The 16584-nt window shown below is 45.6% G+C and overlaps 1 protein-coding gene across 1 annotated transcript in view; it reads right to left on the bottom strand.

The window, feature by feature from the left end:
- Window positions 1-15715, bottom strand: part of GCGR (glucagon receptor) — a 41289-nt gene extending 25574 nt beyond the window's left edge. The window contains exon 1 of the mRNA XM_053375631.1: window positions 15341-15715. The gene's annotated coding sequence lies outside the window, so the exon portion shown is untranslated. The remainder of the gene's footprint in view (window positions 1-15340) is intronic.
- Window positions 15716-16584: the final 869 nt, after the last annotated feature.

Raw genomic sequence — 16584 nt, 5'->3', positions numbered from 1 at the left:
ACCCTAAATATACTGCCTAGAAAAATTTGCCATAGGGTGGGAGAAGTCCTTGCCTGAATTTTAGACAACACTATAAGCTAACTTTTCACAGAATCCCATGTAAGGAGTACTCTGTGCACAGCTCTCGGGCTTTGGAAAATGGATGGAGTGGCCCTGAATACACCTTCAGCCTGGTAGGCCAGGCCACTGCAGGATCCCTGAGCCCCCTAGGATTTCAGCCGAGCTCTTCATTCTTCCTATTTCTGCTTTGTCCTCCACAGATGATGAAGATACCCCTCTCTTCTCATCTCACAAACGCACTGCTCATCAGCTGCTAATATAGGATCAGACTGGAGACCCTGAAGAATTTATTTGGCAAATGTAGGCAGCGGGAATCTGCCCATTATTTCCTCTCACATTCTCATTTTTTCCAATCTTAAATTCACTTCTCCACATTTCCACATTGGCCTGCATTTTTTTTTTAAAGTCTTTGATTTGGATTCTAATACAGTGGTACCTCAGGTTAAGAACTTAATTTGTTCTGGAGGTCCGTTCTTAACCTGAGGTAACACTTTAGCTAATGGGGCCTCCTACTGCTGCTGCTGCGCCGCCGCCACCGTAGGATTTCTGTTCTCATCCTGAAGCAAAATTCTTAACTACTTTCGGGTTAGCGGAGTCTATAACCTGAAGCGTCTGTAACCCGAGGTAGCACTGAACTGGTTTTAATATGTAATTATTTATAGTTGTTTATAGATTTTGAGCCAGTGTGTTAGAGTGTCATAGTAGGACTTGGGAATCCAGGCTTCAAAACCCCACTTAGCCATGAAGCTACTGAGTGAACTTGGGACAGTCATCATCCCCAAGCCTAACCTACCCCAATGGTTGTTCTGAGGATGTGAGAATCATGCTTGCCGCCTTGAGTTCCTTGGAGGAAAGGTGGGATATATATGCGATAACAACAAATAAATGCATTTATTTGTGTAAACCACTCAGAGGTTGTTTATGGCAAAGGGCATAACAGAAATTTATTGAAGTAATGTACCATTGCTGAATAAATTTATTGAGGAGTAAATAGAATAAAATCCTTATCACCTTCAATCTCAGCTGCTCCAAGACAACTGTCTACTCCCGTCCCTGGCTGGCACTATTCACAATTCGAAGAAAAGGGCCAGGGAATGGATGCCTGCTTAATGCATATGTTGTTGCGGCAGAGATTCCTCTATGACTTGGAAGCCATGGCACTTCCACTGATACAGTGGCAGGAAATACGCATGGGAAGCATCCCTCTCCTGGAGACTCTACCTGGGCAGGGACATTCCCTTGTTTGCTTGGATATGGGTATCAGAGATGCACTTGGCCCCATCCTGCAGGGTTGGTCTTTCTTGGCCTTTGGCTTTCTGGCAATTCAGTAAATAAAACCCTAGCCCAGCTGTCCTGGAGGAAATCCAGGTAACAAGGCCATCTTTTCTTTCTCTGGTCCTGCTACTGCCTGTGTACAATGTGCACTGGGCTTATTAACTTGGAAGGGACAGCAGTATAAACACCCCTTTGAAAACACAGGGCAGGAAGTCTTCAAAATGCAGTGCCCCATCTTCCCAGAGGAACCCCCCTGCAGCAAACAGAACAACTGGTCCAGAGTACAGGGGGAAATGGCCTTGGGGAAAGGATTGGAGGGAGTCTGAAATGTTCTGTCTGAATCCTGCTAAGAATCTTAAGCATTGCCTTGCTTCGATAGACCAGTGGGCCATCTCATCTGGTACAGTGGTACCTCTGGTTGCGAATGGGATCCGTTCCAGAGGCCCGCTCGCAATATGAAAAGAACGCAACCTGCAGCGGCGCGTCTGCACACACGCGGGTTGCAATTCGCCACTTCTGTGCATGTGCTTGATGTCATTTTGCGCTTCTGCGCATGCGGCGAAACCTGGAAGTAACCCTTTCCAGTACTTCCGGGTCGCTGTGGGACGTAACCTGAAAGAACATAACATGAAGAGGATGTAACATGAGGTATGACTGTACTCTTTACCTCAAAGTAATCCACAAAAGCTCACAGGCAGAATGGTGAAGGTGGGCCCCCCTCCATTGATATTATTTACCTGCTCTTCACCTTAAGGTCCCAGGAAAGGGTGGTTCTGGATAGACCCATTCTCCATGAATATATAAATTGGCTTGAAAAACAAAAGCTTAAATAAAATCCATAACTAAGGTTGGGAGGATGTGGAGGATGTTGTAGCAGCCCTGCATCTTCTCCATTCTTCCTTATAATTTCCATAATACAGGGGCTGTGTAATGTGCGATAAAACCACACTCATCAGTTTCCCTGCTCCTCCCACTCAATTGGCTGCCACTTGCAAGGTGTGGGGTGAGAAGTGGAGCATGATAAAGTAATGCCGTACATTTTGGATTATTATACATTAGTGCAGATAATAACGAGACCAAGGACTGCTATTTTCAGTGCCAGCTATGCATTCTTTATGGCTCCTTCTAATAGTGAATTAAGCGGTTGGGTGCTGCCAGGATTACAGCTAGAATAGGGATACTGAGAAACAAAAAGGAGGTGTTCGGATCCTCAGGGGATCTACATGCTTTGCAGAAGCACATTTTAAAAACAACAACTAAGAGGGCACCTTCCCACAGAAAACAACCAAATGAAGACTGTGCATGCTTTAAGGGGGGGGGGGATACACTGCAATATCATGTTGCAGGTCTCTTGTTCAATGTTAATTCCATCCTTAATCATGCCTTACTTAATTTGTCTGGCCTGATTCTACTGCCACCCAACATTCATTGGATGAATCCTGAGTTATAGTATTGTGAGGAAGAGAATGCCTCCCCATTCACTGTCTCTATACGCAGAATTTCACCTCTTACTTTTGACACCTTTTTTCTAAACCCAAATGCATTCATCTTTTTATGCTTTCTATTTAAGGAAAATGATCATTTTAATTGCCTTTTTAATGTACCTTTCCTAGTGCTGTGGTCGTCCCTTTAAGATGCAGAGATCAAAATGGAACATGCCATAAATAAATGTGCTGCTTTATTCTTTGTCCCTTTCCTAATAATAATTCATAATACTGTACATTCTGTTTACTGCCACAGCACACTGGGCTGACATTTTCAATGAATTCCCTACTGTGAACTCCATATCTTTTTCCTGAGGAGTTACAGCCAATTCACCATCAGCTGGGGAATTTAGGATTTTTATTATATTTTTGTTCCAGTGGGCATCATTTTGCTTTTACATTGAATATTACCATGTTTTGCTGTTTAGGAACATTTTAATAGTCAAAAGCTTTAAAAATCTCCATAATATCAACCAATTCACACCAGTCTATATCTTTGTTGACTTCCCAACCCTGACCAAAAAATGACTAAAGCTTGATTTAATGCTGTTTCTTCCAAGGTTACACGTTTAATAGTTCTAGCTTTACTAATGCTGCTTCCACCAATTTGCCTGGGTCAGATCGCTAGGCTGATAGAAATGTAATTTCCTGAGACTGTACCCTAAAAGATCCTTTTTAGAAATTAGCATTCCACTAGCTATTAACCCTGTGGTATGAGGGTCATTTTGGTTTAGAATTACCTTGAAGATGAACAACTTCACATTTTGAGTTCTTTAATAATTATTCAGTGAATGCCACCTGGTCCAGGTGAGTCATTTAAATTTGTCAACTGAATTCCATTAAAGTTGGTGTTCTTTGTAACCTCTGGGTAGCAGAGGCTGCTTCCAGGTGGATTTTATTTTGGTAGGATTGGTGCTCCTCACGCACACATGTTTGGGGGGTTTTCCGGCATCTGGAGAACATTGTTGATATCAAAATCACACCTTTTCTCCACACTTACGCTTTCAATGAAAAAACCTGACAAGTTTTAAAAACAACAACCTGCTGCCAGTCACCCGTTTGCAATATCTGAACGATCAGTTTGCAACAGTAAGCTTCCATCTGAAAACACTCGTAGTTATTCAAACAATGTGCAAAGCAGACACGGTTCGAGTGTGGGTATATTTCCTACATGTTGGGTGCTATAATCCCATTGACAGAACTATCAGGTGCCTGTTCAAACGTTACAAATTGTGGACAAGATGGATTGTTTCAAGAAGTGGCAGAAAGATATTTCTAGATTTGTCTGGCAGGGCAAGAAGCCCAGAATAAAATTTAAAATATTAACTGATGTAAAGGAAAGGGGTGGATTTGCCCTGCCAGACTTTAAACTTTACTATGAATCAGCAGCATTCTGCTGGTTGAAAGATTGGCTGCTACTTGAGAACACAGACATATTGGATTTAGAAGGTTTTAACAATGTTTTTGGATGGCATGCGTATTTGTGGTACGACAAGGTTAAAGCACATAAAGCATTTAAAAACCATATTGTCAGGAAAGCATTGTTTAATGTTTGGATAAGATACAAGGACTTATTGGAAAATAAAACCCCAAGGTGGTTGTCATCAATGGAAGGAAAAGCTCAGAAAAAGCTCAATATGGAGGCCAAATGGCTGAAATATTGGGAAATTTTGGAACAAGAAGGAGATAGATTGAAACTGCAGAGTTTTGAGAAACTAAAAAACAAAGTGCGAGACTGGCTTCATTATTATCAGATAATGGAGGCATATAATTTGGATAAAAAAATTGGCTTCCAGGTGGAAAAATCAAAATTAGAAACAGAGCTGTTAGAACCTAAAACTAAGATTTTGTCAAAGATGTATAACTTGCTGTTGAAATGGAATACTCAGGATGAAACGGTGAAATCAGCTATGATTAAATGGGCACAAGATGTTGGACATAACATTATGTTTGCTGACTGGGAACAGTTATGGACCACAGGTATTAAGTTTACGGCATGTAATGCCTTAAGAGAGAATATTATGAAAATGATTTACAGGTGGTACATGACCCCAGTCAAGCTTGCAAAAATTTATCACCTGCCCGATAATAAATGTTGGAAATGCAAAGAAAATGAAGGTACATTTTTTCACCTTCGGTGGACGTGCCCAAGGATTAAGGCTTTCTGGGAAATGATTTATAATGAAATGAAAAAGGTATTTAAATATACCTTCCTGAAGAAACCAGAGGCCTTTCTCCTGGGCAACGTCGGCCAATTGGTGCCAAAGAAGGATAGAACTTTTTTTATGTATGCCACAACAGCAGCAAGAATACTTATTGCAAAGTATTGGAAGACACAAGATTAACCCACTCTGGAAGAATGGCAGATGAAAGTGATGGACTATATGGGATTGGCAGAAATGACTAGCAGAATCCGAGACCAGGGAGAAGAGTCAGCGGAAGACGACTGGAAGAAATTTAAAGACTATTTACAGAAATATTGTAAAATTAATGAATGTTAGAATGATGTCGGATAGAAACTAAATGGTTTCCAGCTGTAATGCTTTAAGAGAATATGGAAAAAAAGGTTTAGAAATAGGTTAAAATTTATTGATAAGGATTTGCTGAACTAATAATTGGAATTGGAATACAAAAAAGGGAGATATGAGGAGGTCTGGGAAATAAGTTAATGAAAAACAAGTAAGGAAACTTCATGTGTTTTTTAACTACTTTTATTTTTGTATTTTTGTATTTTTGTTATTTTTTCTCCTTTTTTTGATTTTTATTGTATTATTCCTGAAAACTTTAATAAATATTCTTTTTTAAAAAAAAGAACTATCAGGTGCCTGTTGTGTTAAGCTTATTTATTTTCCTTATTCAGAAGAGCATCATAGTTCTGTGACTCAGGATTTCATTGTACACTAGTTTAAAGCTCAAGTACAGCCCAATCCTATGCTTGTTTACTCTGAAGTTTGATAGTGCTTACTTGTACATAATTGCACCTAGGAAGACACCATTAGTCCTTCCTTTCAGAACAATGCCAGTTCTATGGCCAACCTATGGGAAAGACACCACCGTTTCTGATAATTTTATATTTTCATCTCTGTGCTGCAAACTATGCATATGCTTTAGGCTTTTGCAGTAGGACTGCATGAGTGGTTTCTGAATTCCAAGAGGCGGGTGGGATTGTCTCTTGAAAAAGAGAAGAAGAAGAAGGAGGAGGAGGAGGAGGAGAAGGAGGGGGAGGAGAAGAAGAAGAAGAAATAGTGCTTCTGTAAAAAAAAAATGGGAAAAGAAAAACTATGCCTGGTGAAAGAAAGATGCGCTGCAGCATCACCCATGCTGGGAATGTAATGCAGTACATTCTCTCTTCCAGACTCTTCTTTCAGCAAACAAGCATCAAAACTGCTCTGATCCTGCCTCCCTCCCCCCACTCGCTCTCTCTCTCTCACACACATACGATTTCACCCATCCCCTCCCCTTGATTGCTCAAGAGAGAGGCTGTGGGGAGAGGAGGAAGGGGGAAGCTGCTCTCTTGTTAAAACACAAAAGGATTAGCCCCTAGTGCGTTAATGGCACAAACCTTGAAGCTACAGTCCGTCGCAGCAGGGGCTTCAGTGCTTGGCAGGGGAGGGGATGTCTGAGGCAGGAACTGATGCGATGCCAACAACGTAAGGCTGGCTCTGCCACTAACACCCCATTTTCCACCAGGGATCAGGTGGCTTCAGCCAGTCTTAGGGGGAGAGTCATTAGATCCATCAACCACTTGCACCTCTGCCATTATCCCGCTATTTTGGTCCTATGAGTGCGCACACCCACAGACCAAAGGCCTCATGGCTCTGTTTCTGCATCTTAATTTTGATCTTCATTACCCTCTGCTGTCCCCACCATCATCAGCCTCGGCTGCAGAAAGAAATAATGGACTAAATCATAGTGATGATGATGAGAAGTATCTGATTAGCTGGGACAACTCTGATGTCACAAACGGCCGGGGTAATTCAATTTCCACAGCACTTTTCTTGTATTTAGCTGTGAAACAGCTATAGAGGATGACATTTCAACATTACTCAGATGTGAGGGTGCAGGGGTTTGTTTGTTTCTGTTTTAATATACAAATAGGCCAAAGAAAACTTCAGACAACTTTGTAAGTGTTTACACTCTAATGTAAAAAAATGGTACTATAACGTAAAATGACTCTTTAGGAATAGGTGAGCCCTTGATTTCAACAGCTCATCTCCATGAGTATCCAGAACCCCTACTATGAGGCAGAGGAATGAAAAGAGCTTCCTCAGTATTATTGATAATCCCCACACAGCACCTTGTATTGTAAAATGTGATGAGACGCTTCCTGGCCTTGGGAGGTAAGAAAACAACAGCAGCCAACTGGAGAGAAAGGAATAAAATGAGAGTGATCAAAGGACAGTTTGGCAGGCAGGCAGGCAGGCAGGCAGGCAGGCAGGCAGGCAGGCAGGTGACATTCCCTATTTGGCTAACTGCTGCTGGATTACAAATTCCATCATCCCCTGACCACTGTCCATGCTAACTGGGGCTGATGGGAGCTGGAGCTTCCCACCCATGATTGAAATGGAGGAGGCAAAGTCCGCCAGAGTGCTGACTCCTGCCCCATTGGTCACTTTATCCCACATAGCGACACAGACTATGTGCTGTAAAGGAAAGTGGCTAAAGGGAGATGGTCAGTAGTTTATACTAGAAAGGGAGCAACTCCCATCAACCCCAGCAGGCATGGCCCATGGTCAAGGGTGGGGGGAGCTGTAGTTTAACAATACCTGAAGGGTCCAAGATTAGCCATCCTTGATCTATGAGAGGACACGCCAGCTGCAAAAAAGGCTGTGTGGCCTTTTCAGATGAAAGACGCCTGTCACCAGTTAGATCTCTAGAAACAGATCTGCTGAGACAAACCATCTTCTGACTTACAGCACAGAATCTCTGACTTCATCCCACAGTGCAAGAACAACACCTGTGAACCACACAGAGGTTTTTTGCCTGTGTGGTTTGAAATCAAACCATGTGGGCAAAGCCACAGGCTTGCACTTTGCAAGCCCTGATGCAGTGCTGTAAACTGGGTTTCACAAATCCTGCTCATCACCCCCTGTGCAAGGTGGGGTTGACGAAGGGCTTGGTACTCTGATGCAGGTAATCTCTTTCAAATTCCATCAACTCAGGCTGAAGAGCTGGCACAGCCTTCTGAAGAGCCAACTGTGCCTTCCCACTGGCAGCCTGTTAAGTATGGTGAATGGCTAGAACAGCTGCTGGAGAGCCATTTAAGGAGGACATGGCCAAAGGCTTTACAGCCCAGGTATCCTGCAGAGAGCATTTGCTCCTGCTACATGAACTGCAGAAGGATGTATGTGTGGTTCTTCTTATTCTGGTAGCTTCCTGGGCTCATTGTCACATTGTTTGAGGCCGAATATCTAATCTCCAGGGATGCGGGTGGCGCTGTGGGTTAAACCACAGAGCCTATGACTTGCCGATCAGAAGGTTGGAGGTTCGAATCCCCGCAACAGGGTGAGCTCCCGTTGCTCGGTCCCTGCTCCTGCCAACCTAGCAGTTCGAAAGCATGTCAAAGTGCAAGTAGATAAATAGGTACCGCTCCAGCAGGAAGGTAAACGGTGTTTCCGTGCACTGCTCTGGTTCGCCAGAAGCGGCTTAGTCATGCTGGCCACATGACCCGGAAGCTGTACGCAGCTCCCTCGGCCAATAAAGCGAGATGAGCGCCACAACCCCAGATTCGGTCACGACTGGACCTAATGGTCAGGGGTCCCTTTACCTTTACCTTATTTAATCTCCAGCCCATTTTCTCTTTGCTTTGCTAACTCTACATGGAATCGATAACTCACTGGCTCAATGGGAAGCTTTGCTGCTGCTTTGCCAAAGTAAGGGGCTAGTGGCAAGGGGGCTTGCTGCTGCTGCTGCCATTGCACATCTGGACACAGTGCCTCTGAAATAGATACATCTGTGTCTGCTCATGCACAGACCAGTTGAGTCCATGTTAGGCGACTGTTGAATCCTTTTCTAAGCAAACACCCAAACCATGAGCCTGCAAGACACAGAAAAGGCGGCAAAGGATCCTCTTCATCCTCCCAGCATGCAACTTGGCCCATCCCTGGCTGCCCTCTGCTTGGGGGCTGGTGATGAGACACACCCCCAACTGAAGGGGGCAAGATTGGAGCAGTTGTTATTCTGATGCACCAGGCAACTTCCCAACTTGCAAGGTCTCGTAGTGAGTAAGACTTGTTCAAACAGGATACTTTGCAATCACTCTGTTGACACAGCCCAACTCGGAGCAGAGGCACAAAGGGCACAGTGGAGAGGCTGAGACTGAACCTAAAGGACCCTGCTCAGGGCCTCCCATCACTGCAAATATCCCCACAGAACCAAGTGGTCATAGCTCAGCACTCACTCACCCACCACCATGGCCCTTGTGGTGTAAGGAACTGCGCTCGAGAGAGCCTAGCTGTCTGCCACTTAGCGGGCAAGCACTGATGCCAAGAAGCACATGTACAGGCAGAACTACAGGGTGTGCAAAAGACTACATACTGCGTCTCTTGCAGGCTCAGCCCCAGAAGACATTTTTCCATTCAAAATCTGATAGGCAAGTGTCTGGTGTAGTGGCTAGAGGGTTGGACTAGGAAAGGAAGAGATAGAGATCCAGGTTCCAATCCCCACTCACTCAGCCAGGTGAGCCAGTCACACAAGCTGAAGCTAACTTAGCTCAAAGGGTTGTTTTGAGGATAACCTGGGAGGGTAGAATTATGTAGACCCCTCCTTGTGTTCTTTGGGGAAAATACAGAATAGAAACGCTGCAAATGAATGAAGGCAGATTTCAATCCATTTGTATTGGCAACGTAACGCAAAGCCCTGCTGGAATGTTTTCCAGAAATTGTTGCCTCCTGAAAGCATGTAAAAACACATCCACCTGACTTACAGTGGTCCATATCAAGAAGTATATAACATCCCCAAATAAGTAGATGACATCCACAGCTAGACACAACAGAAGAACCAGATTTGCTGCTTAATTTGAGTTGGAACCTGTTTTTGCCAAGCCATAGGTTCTGCTAGAGAAGCTAGTCCTGGATCCTGGAATCTGAGGTCCAAATCACACAACTGGAGATGGGTGCCCTTATGCGGATTGAGTGAATCTGTTCAATCTTTTCACCAAGCAGTGAAACAATGGTGCAATAGGTTCTCTAGACTCTCCAGTCATAATTTTTCAATGCAAGCTGAGATTTTACTCTACTATTGCAGTCCAACTACAAAGCATTTATGATGCAGCAGTAGAACACCAGGAGACTTTTCCCCCAGTTGTGATTTGAGCATTCTGTGAAGCAATCACACAGCCAAATCCAGCCCAAGATGCAATCAACTCACACAAACTGGCAGGGCTGTGTGTACGGAGTCTCCCAAATACTGCACTAATAGGGGTTGTGGTTGTTTTTTTCTTTCTTTTTTTCTTGTTCTGGTTATCCAAAGAGAAGAGTCCATGCCTCTTGAGCATGCACAAACTCAACAAGTCTAGCCTGTCCCTCTGTTTTCATTGGTGGCTACAGAATAAGTTTTCCTGGTTAGAGGGCCTGGCTTCCAGATAGGGCTGAACTCTGGCCATCATTTTACAAATTAAGCACCAGCCACCAACCAAGCACAAAGCTGAAACACTCTAACAAGCTTAACAAACATATCTAACGAGATATGTTTCCCAGAGTCTTATATTGAGACTTATGCCAGATGGGGGATCAGAAATTAGGATTTTCATATCATCCATGCTATATGAGGAGCTGAATTATATCAGACAAATGAATGGGTGGTATCATGATACACTGTCCTCCAATTACACCCAGGGCATTTTGTGGCACACAGAGAATAGACTCTTCACTGTGTTCACAGCCAAACAGTGAAAAACATCTATTCTGGGCCCCAAGCAGCAGAGGATTTGATACACAGGGCAAGAAAAATATGTGCTAAAGGTAAAGTGGACAAAGAGTATGGGAGATTGTCACATCGGGTCTCAAAAATCCAATAGGTCAGGACTGTTGGGAGGGGATAGATAATGGGGATGTCTTAACACACTGAGTGAAAGGCAGTATTAGATGAATGAGTCTGGGAAGGGCATGTGCATTTGAAAATCTTCATAACTGCAATTGCAATGGAATCTGGGATGTCGAGACATCTTTCTGTTTCCATTAATTTCAGTTTTACTTTTAAAAAAGCAACACTGAAGTTTCTAGTCATCAGCATTATTGGGGGGGGTTGAAAATGTGCAGACAGTCCTTTGTGAAAACATAGAAGTTGTAAGTGGGGTTTTCGGCGGCCAGAGGCAAGGAAGTCTGTGCTCTGTATATCTCCTGTCCCATCCCATAAATGCCCTTCAAGAACTTTGTACACACTGTTCTCTGTGTCATGTGTTTCTGCCACCAAATATTTAAAATTCCCTAAAAACTGGCACACAGTATCACTTTTTTTAAAAAAACTAACATATTACTGGGTTCACATCATGTTGAAATATTTGCATCTCTGCATAATTTACACAAGTGATCCTTGGTGAATTGCAGGTTTCTCATTAAGAGCTGGATTGCTTTTAAGTGCATAAATCAAGATCACATTACAAGAATTTGCTACTGGTAATTTGCTTCTGCTACTGCATTTTGGAAGGGTGTAGGTGGATAGATTTGGGGGTCTCAAATTTCAGCGGCACCCCCTCCTCTCACATTCCATTCTACATCATAGTTGCAGCGCCCCCCCCTGCGGTGTCCCCGAGGCTCTGCGCCCAGTGCAACTGAACCAGTCACACTCCCTTAAATCCACCTCTGTGGATAGAAGCAGAAATAGTCACAAAATGTGCTGTCAGTTCCACCTGATGGGACCATACTGGGATGGGGTTGGAGCTGAGGACTGTACAGTGGTACCTCGGGTAACAGACGCTTCAGGTTACAGACTCCGCTAACCCAGAAATAGTACCTCGGGTTAAGAACTTTGCTTCAGGATGAGAACAGAAATTGCGTGGCAGCAGCACAGCGACTGCGGAGGCCCCATTAGCTAATGTGGTGCTTCAGGTTAAGAACAGTTTCAGGTTAAGAACGGACCTCCAGAACAAATTAAGTTCTTAACCCGAGGTACCACTGTATCATGCATGCAGCAAGGAGGGGAGATTCCTGCAAGGCATTTTAAGAAAGGTCATATCAATGCTCCATTCCATGATACAGAACCAAGAGGTTAATTAAAGGGAGACTGTCTGCTCCCATGCAGCTTTTCCAAGAATTTGCTGTACAAGTCATCACACTCAAACAAGGGAAACTGAATCTAGCAAGAAGCGGGGCTGTTACCTAAACTCCACTGCCGTTCTGGGCTTGTACATAAGGATCAGAGGTCAGAACTAACCCTGAAAGCCAATAGGAAGCGATTTCTACTCCTCGTGCACACACTAAGAGGCTGCCATGATTGCTGCTACAAGTCTCTTTTGGTTCCTATCCTGCCTCACTAGTGACACTGGAGGAGCCAGGTCCCCACAGGCTGCAATTCTGTCCTCACCAGCAATGTACCCAAAGCAAGGCAGTTAACCCAACGCTGTCCATCGTAGCAAGAGAAAGGCAAAAGTCAGGCTTGCTTGGGATCGTTATATCTGGTGTCCTGCAATTATCCTACCTTGGTGAGTGCCACACATTACTCTTGGTATAGGCAATTTAGTGAGTTTTGCATGAGATCATGTGTTTACAGCAATAACGTTAACAGTAATCCCAAGCAGGGTAGGGTGGACTCTGAACCAATCCATTCCTAAATATAAATCTTTAGAAGTTCATTTATACACTGGATACCATTTTTAACATCTCCTGTTTGAACAACAACAACATCTGTAGGGGGAAATTCTACTTAGCCTTCCTAACTTTCCCAAGTTGCCAATGTAGGATTATACCACACATGCCAAGCGTTTAGGACAGATTTGCCTGAATGGGTAACTGGACCAGTATACATTATTAATCTCCTTTATGCCTTGTGCGCCAATGTTCACCCCACTTTTGCAGAGATGGGTATAACCAAGCTTAAGTTCAGTATTCATTGAACCTGCTGGGCTTCCAGATCTGTTTGTTGTTTAGCAGTGTGTCACATTAACCAGAGATTTTCATATGGACGTTTTGTGATTTTGCAATACAGTGCGTAACACATTAAAACAAACAATCCTGTGCCTCGGGTCCTTATATATTGTAAAAGTGGCCCTTCCAATTCCGTTTCTTCCATAGAATCATAGAGTTTGAAGGGACCACAAGCGTCATCTAGTCCAACCCCCTGCAATGCACTTATCTTTTTGCCCAACATGTGGGTCGAACCCACCACCCAGAGCATAAGAGTCTCCTGCTCTAACCAACTGAGCTATCCCAGTCATACATAAAATAAAAGAATTTTTTTAACCAATTGGCTGTGGTCTCCGGAGTTGTTTTTTTCACCTTTGGGTTACAGTTCACACGGGGCATGTGTTTGTCCATTCTACAGGCACACACACTCTTCCCCTCTGCCACCTTTTCTCCTGCACACATAGCAGATTGCCATTAGTATTAATTAGGTTCAAGTTCTGCTAGGTGTTACGTGACTGATTGTGTGGCTGGGTGTCTGCAGGAGGCTGTGGGCAGGAGACAAGAACATAGCCCTGTGATGTGATACTAGAGGGCAGCATGGAGGAGGAGGAGAAGCAGGGCAGAAGAGGAACTGTATGTACTGTGTATATGTATATATAAAGGTGTCTGTGTGTACACACCATAGCTGTCAACTTTTCCATTTTTTAAAGGGAAATTCCCTTATTCTGAATAGGATTCCTTGCAAGAAAAAAGTTGGCAGCTATGGTACACACACACACACACGCCTAGCCATAGGCACAACTCCATGGTGGGTATACGTGCCCCCTTTCTCAGTGGCCCCTTCCATGCCTTGGCTTAATGTGACTTGTGAACCCCTTTGTGCCTCCTTTCATTCCCCCTCATCCATGCAGTGTTCTCCAACTACTACTGCCCCCCCTTTTTCTCTTCCCAAAATCCAGAGGTTCCCTGTGCAACTGATGCAATTCTCCTGTTTGGGTTTTCAAAGCAAAGGGCATCAAAAAACTGTGGCATGGGCGTAGCCAGGATTTTTGTTAGGGGGGGGCAGAACCTTAGTTAAATATTTTTATTGATCATGGGGGACAGGTGGCCCCTAACCCCCCTTGGCTATGCCCATGAACTGAGGACTAGAGAACAAGGCACTCTATTTCAGGGCTGGTCAGACCTCAGGCTTGCAGGATGTGCTTGGTGGTGCTGGTGGTTTAATGGGAACCCACAAGATCCACCAAGTGGAGCCAGTGTAGCATTAAACAATTCAGATCCAGGGAATTAATTTTGAGTACCAGAATGAACTGAGCTCACAGCGCTTCCACCTGGAAACCACTCCTGGTTACCTTCAAGCATTCTTCATTTGGCAGAGTAATTTGGGGTCATCTCGTTTTGCTGCAGCCATTGTTGATAAAAGGGGAGTTGGAAATCATACCTGATACTGTTTGCTCTTGGGAAGGGAGGAAAAATTGTGTTGCTTTTAAGAAGTAGCTAAGAAGGTCCTTGACTGACGTGTGTGTGTGTGTGTGTGTGTGTGTGTGTGTGGTTATCTGGTCAAGGATTACCCTGTGTGTCCACAGACAAGGGCTGCTATACATCTGGATTTCACAGGACATTACAAAGGCAGAGTTGATGTCTTTTGGGGTGTCCTGGTTTTTTACTTTATGAAATATGGCAACCTTACCACAGACTAGCAAGCCATCAAGGCAAACTGGGTGGTGCGTGGCATATTCTAACAGGCTCGCTAGAAATTGTGCCAAAGTTGACTATATACTTGGCGTCCAAGCGGGTCCCTGACCTCTCGGGAGAGGACGCTGCTCCCCTTTTACCAGCTGCAGAATCATAGAACTGTAGAGTTGGAAGGGACACCAAGGATCAACTAGTCCAATCCCCCCCCCCAGCAGTGCAGGAATGTATAGCTGTCCCATATGGGGACTGAACCTGAGACCTTGCTGTTACCAGCACCACGTTCTAACCAACGGAGCTCTCCAGAAGTCCCTTCCTTTAACCCTCGACAAAGCTGTCCCGCTATATTCGGCTGCCGTGTGGACGCCCCGGACCGAGGCCTTTGTCGCCTCGCCTCCCCGGGGCGCAAGGCAGGGACGGGGCTGGCTGTTGCATGTGCTCAACTCCATCCCGTTCACCGCGGGGAACCCGAGGCCATAGCTGTCAACGTTTCTCCCTTTTTAAGGGAAATTCCTTTATTCCGAATAGGATTTCTCGCAAGAAAAGGGAAAAGTTGACAGCTATGCCCGAGGCTGAAGGGCAGAAGAGGGGGGGAGCCCCCTTCCACACCCCGCCCTCAGCGAGCCCAGAGAAAGCGCCTTCGGTGCCCCTGGAACCGGCTGAGGGATCTCCCCGCCACGCGCTCGCGCACCTCGACGTGACCAAAGGAAAAGCAAAATCCCGCGAAGACGGCAGCCCTCTTTCCCTCAGCCGCCGGCCCAGACCTACCTGCCTGTGTGGCTTCAAATCTCGGCGCTCCCCGTCGGGCGCATCGCAGCCGGGCAAAGGGTCGAGGAAGTTCCCCGCCAAGGGGTCGCTCTGCGCCGGCTCCTGAGCGCTGGCGCTCCGCTCAAAACTTTTGCCAGAGCCGCGGCTCAATGCAGCCTCCGTGACCGGCTTCGGGGGGAGGGACCGGCGAGCTGGGGGGTGGGCGCCCGGAGGGAGGGGAGGAGGAGACAGCGACCGAGCCTCTTCGCGGAGCAGCAGGTGCGGGCGGGCGGGCAGCCGGAGGGGCGCCGCGTTCTCCCTGCGCCAGGGAAACAGCTCTCCAGAAAGGGACCTTGCCTCCTGCCGGAGTCGCAAGTTCTCACTCGCCGTTGCTGCTGCTGACGCGCAAAAGGAAAGCGAGACTTGGAGGTGTCGGGGAGGGCTGCGCAGACCACCTCCTCCTTCCTCTCCCCACCCCGCCCACCCCAACTTCGGGGAGATCGGCAGCCGAGGCTCAGGCCGCCTCATTCTTCACAGGGCCTCGCGTCAGGGGGCGCCATCCTCTTCCTGGGACGCGTGTACTCTTTGAGTGGCATCGGGGAAAGGGGGCAAAGGGCCAGGCGGTCATCAAGCTCAAGGCCTTCCTCTCACTCATGAACTCCGTTGTTTCCCAAACTTGGGTCTCCAGCTGTTTTTGGACTACAACTTCCATCATCCCTAGCTAGCAGGTCCGAGGTTAGGGATGGTGGGAATTGTAGTCCAGAAACAGTTGGAGACTCAAGTTTGGGAAACCCCTGGATGAATCAGATGGGCTTATGGTGAGGTCTGGAAGTCTGCTTCCCTACCTAATATGGCTTGAAGAAAGCTAAGCAGATCAGCCCTGTGGTCTGAATTGTTAAGGAAAAGAGAACATCTGTGTAAGACACCAACTCTGCTTTAGGGCTTTTTCCAGACTCAATTTATAGTGCATCAGTTGCACCCATGGGCAGGGAGGGGCAGCTCCACCCCCTAAATAAAAAAAAAGCATAGCTAACTGAGGTTCTGCCCTCCCCCCCACAAAAGGCCTGCCCCCTAACAAAAATCCTGGCTGCGCCCATGATTGCACCTGCCTTATCCAGGTGTTATGCAGGACATCTGGTTGGAAAAAAGATGTTCACACCTGAGATAAGGTGTCTGAAACATTAAATATGTGGATATCTTTTTTTCTTCTGGCAATATTTCTATTGCAGTGGGTGCGGGGGGAGAGCCCACCTGCCTCCTCCATA

This window comes from Podarcis raffonei, chromosome 2, assembly GCF_027172205.1.
Source record: "Podarcis raffonei isolate rPodRaf1 chromosome 2, rPodRaf1.pri, whole genome shotgun sequence".
In the NCBI taxonomy this organism is placed as follows: Eukaryota; Metazoa; Chordata; class Lepidosauria; order Squamata; family Lacertidae; genus Podarcis; species Podarcis raffonei.
Note: the sequence above shows the minus strand (reverse complement) of the source record. Positions and strands in the feature narration are given on the sequence as shown.